This window comes from Nicotiana tomentosiformis, chromosome 2 (assembly GCF_000390325.3).
Source record: "Nicotiana tomentosiformis chromosome 2, ASM39032v3, whole genome shotgun sequence".
Lineage (NCBI taxonomy): Eukaryota > Viridiplantae > Streptophyta > Magnoliopsida > Solanales > Solanaceae > Nicotiana > Nicotiana tomentosiformis.
The window spans coordinates 48,522,022-48,525,688 of NC_090813.1; the positions used below are offsets into that span (position 1 = coordinate 48,522,022).

At 33.8% G+C, this 3,667-nt stretch overlaps 1 long non-coding RNA gene across 1 annotated transcript; it reads right to left on the reverse strand.

The window, feature by feature from the left end:
- Positions 1–1,754: 1,754 nt before the first annotated feature.
- On the reverse strand, positions 1,755–3,667 carry LOC138904602 (uncharacterized). Its single transcript, XR_011413454.1, has 2 exons — positions 3,254–3,667; positions 1,755–2,123 (listed from the first exon to the last, which is right to left on the reverse strand). It is a non-coding gene; the product is annotated as an uncharacterized lncRNA (long non-coding RNA).

The window sequence follows — 3,667 nt, forward strand, 5'->3', positions numbered from 1 at the left end:
AGAAATGAAAACCTTTAATGTCTTGAGATCAACCACCTTATAACCCTTTTTACCATGTGGATAGCCTAGAAACACACAAGGAACAGCCCTTGAGGCAAATTTGGATCTATGTCTTGAAAGAGTATAAGCAAAACATAAACATCCAAAGCATCTTAAAGTAGAATAACTAGGTTTGGTTTGAGAAAGGACTTCATAAGGGGTCTTGAACTTTAATACTCTAGAAGGGTATCTGTTGATCAAATATGTGGTTGTGAGCGGGCATTCTCCCCAAAATGATATAGGTAAATGAGATTGAAACAATAAGGCTCTAGATGTCTCTAGAAAGTGCCTATGTTTTCTCTCCACAACTTCATTCTGTTGTGGAGTGAAAACACAACTGGTTTGATGTATAATTCCTTGGGAAAGAAAAAAATCTATTTGAACAGTTCCAGAACCCAATTCAGAAGCTTTATCTGATATGATTATCTTAACCTTTGTATGAAATTGCCTCTCTACCATGGCTAAATAAGATTTTAAGATAGTGAAAGCATTTGATTTGGTACTTAATAAGTAGGTCCAAGTCCCTCTACTATAGTCATCAACTATGGTGAGGAAATATTTATAACCATCATAGGTAGCATCCTTGTAAGGTCGCCAGAGCTGTCACACCCCTTTTTCTACCCGCAAAATAATATTGTGTGGATTAAAGGGTTTTTCCAATTAAAGTAATAAAATTGAGTAGGGATTAATTTATTTACAGAGTCGCCACTTGGAATTGATTTTATTGGTGTTCTAAGTCACCTTTTATTTGAATCCCTAATCAAAGGAAGATTTGACTCTATTATTATTGGTCTGCGAAAATAAAGTCCGGGTAAGGAATTCTGTTAACCGGGGAGAAGGTGTAAGGCATTCCCCGAATCCCGTGGTTCTAGCACGGTCGCTTTTATTGACTAAAATTTGGCTTGAATTATTTTTGGATAAAGTGTGTATTATTTGCCTTAAGTTACTATTGTCTAGTACCGCTTAATAATTAATAATTTTGGCCTAGGAGCGTGCAAGCACACAAGGTCCTTATTTGATTATATGTATTAAAACAAAGAACGTGTCGGTACACATGGTTTAAATACAATTAATATTGAAGAGTCAAGGAGCGGGAATGCACACATGACTACTTTATTAAAAAAAATAATAACGACCAAGGACCGTGTATGAACACATGGTCTACATCTCAAACGTGCCTAAAATTGTCTATCGCTTAAATTAATTAAAAAGCGCTTCTTTTTTATATTTATTACTTGTTCGACTGAAAAAAATAATATTATTATTAAAAATAATTTTCACTAATGCAAGACTTTAAACCCGGGTAAACTTATGTTAAACTTTTATGGTATTGGGCCACTTATTTTATTTAATAAAAAGACAATTTATTGGTTTTAAAGAAAATGTCCATCTTACTTTCTATTGTCATTGGGCCTACAAATTTTAGCTTATTTGGCCCATGTTGCTTAAGAGCCTCGATGACGAGACAACACAAAATAACAAGTATTCTTCTAAGCCCAAATTGCTTCTTACATTGATGTCCAAACTATAAATTATTTTTTTCATAAAAGAAGCTTACATGCTAATTATTATCTTTTATCTTCTTAACCAACTTATTTCTTAAAGACTAACATAATATTTCTACTCATCTACACCAACATGGCACTAATCAAACTATACTCATTAACAACATAAAAATCATGACTAAATATAAAAACTACAAAAAATGGTAATACTTCAATGCTAAAGAGAAGAACTATATTAAGTATAACATTATGTTGACTATAATTTAAAGCATCAAAATATTTGAAGTTAGAAGTCTTTCTTAGATAATTATACATGAACCATGAAAGTAACTCACGGAAAAGAGCCCAAACTAAACAAACATGGTTAAAAGTGGGGTCTTTATCTTTTCCTTAAACTAAGTAATCTTAATAGAATGCAATTTCAATCACATATATAAAGAAGAAAACGATAATTTAACTAATTTTTAACAGATTTACATGATGATAATACTAATATAACATTCATCTTGAAACAAAATCAGATCCAATATGTTCCATCAACCAAACCGGGATCAAATCCTTCTTATTATCATCAAGAATCTGCAATATAAGAATTTTAAAGTTACCTGGTTTGTAGAATAATAAAATACAGCAGTGCAGTAACAAAAAACTCAGCAGCAAATACAGTAGAAACAGCAGCAACTCAAGTGTTAAGACAACCCAGAAAACTCAACAAAAATGCTTGAAACTGGTAGCTATCAACTTCACAAATTGCCTAAGGGATCTATCTATTTTTCTCAAGGTTTTTTTGCACACAAATAATCCTCACAAAACTCTGAAATTTCAGCTTGTTATATGTATTAAGCTGCTGATTTTTCTCTAAGATATATGTCTTTCAGCAACTCTCCAAGATGTGTCTCAGTATAAGATAAAGTGTGTAATAGAGTGTCCCCCTTTTCAGTGAGTAAGGAACTCTGCATTCTAAGTGTAAGACAGTCCCTTTTATAGGAGAAAAACAGCCCTTTCAATAGGCAAATAAAGTTAGATTTTTGGACAGATTTTGGTTCACCAAAAATCTATCCAAAAGACTGACTTTGTGTGCTAAACACTGTTCAAGGTCTGTCCCAAAGGTGAAAGGATAACCTGAAAATCTGCTGTGTCAGAAGCAAGGAGAAAAAATGTCCTTTCAGCCACCCTACTAGTAAAAGTAAGCTACTATTACCTTATTTTGTGATAAAATAAACTAAACTTCAGATTTTAACCATCAACAACAAACTACTTGCTCAACATAAATCAAACTTGGACAACTATGAACTGACAAAGTATAGACGAGACTAAAAACGTAATTGAACTCAGTATTAAAACCAACTTGATGGGAATGAATTGGATTTGTGCAAACTAATTACTAAACAAACAACTAAATTCACAAACTAATGCTCAAAACAAAACGAGCATCGTTAATAATCGAACAACGACTAACAACAACTAAATAATCGACTAACTAAGTGAACGATTTAACTAATACACTAAAGATCATGTTTAAATCAATAACGAATCTAACAAACCACTAAAATAAATAGAGATAGCTAATTAAATAAACCTAACTTGAAACTCTAATTAACAAGAAATAACCAAAACAGAAAAAATAAAAAAAATAAATAAAAAAAATCAGAAACTAATCTACTAAATAAAAAAATATTAGAAATTAATTAAAGAGATGTCGATTATACCTAACAAGTATGCTTGAAGCCGAAAAATAGCTAAAATGGGGGTTCGAGGCATTTTGGCGGTGGTGAGGCGGTGGAGCCATGGCGGCGGCAAGGAGCGGGCCGGCGGCGACGGGGATTTTGGGGGTGAAATGGGTAGGAAAAGATAGGTCTCATGGAGCTCTATCCATTCATGTATGTGTTGTAGGGTGGTGTTGGTCGGAGCTTCAAGAATTTGGACCAAAAAGTGGCGGCTAAAGTTTCTTAGATCTAAAATTCAAGGAGTTTGAGGGTTTTTTGAAGGAATTGGTTTGGAGATATGGGAAGAAGAGATTGTGGAGATTATAATTTGGAGGTGTTTGGAGGTGGTCCGCCGCCGGTGGGTGATTTCCGGCGGCGGCGGCGGCGGTGGAGAGAAGAGAGAGAAGAGAGAGAGAG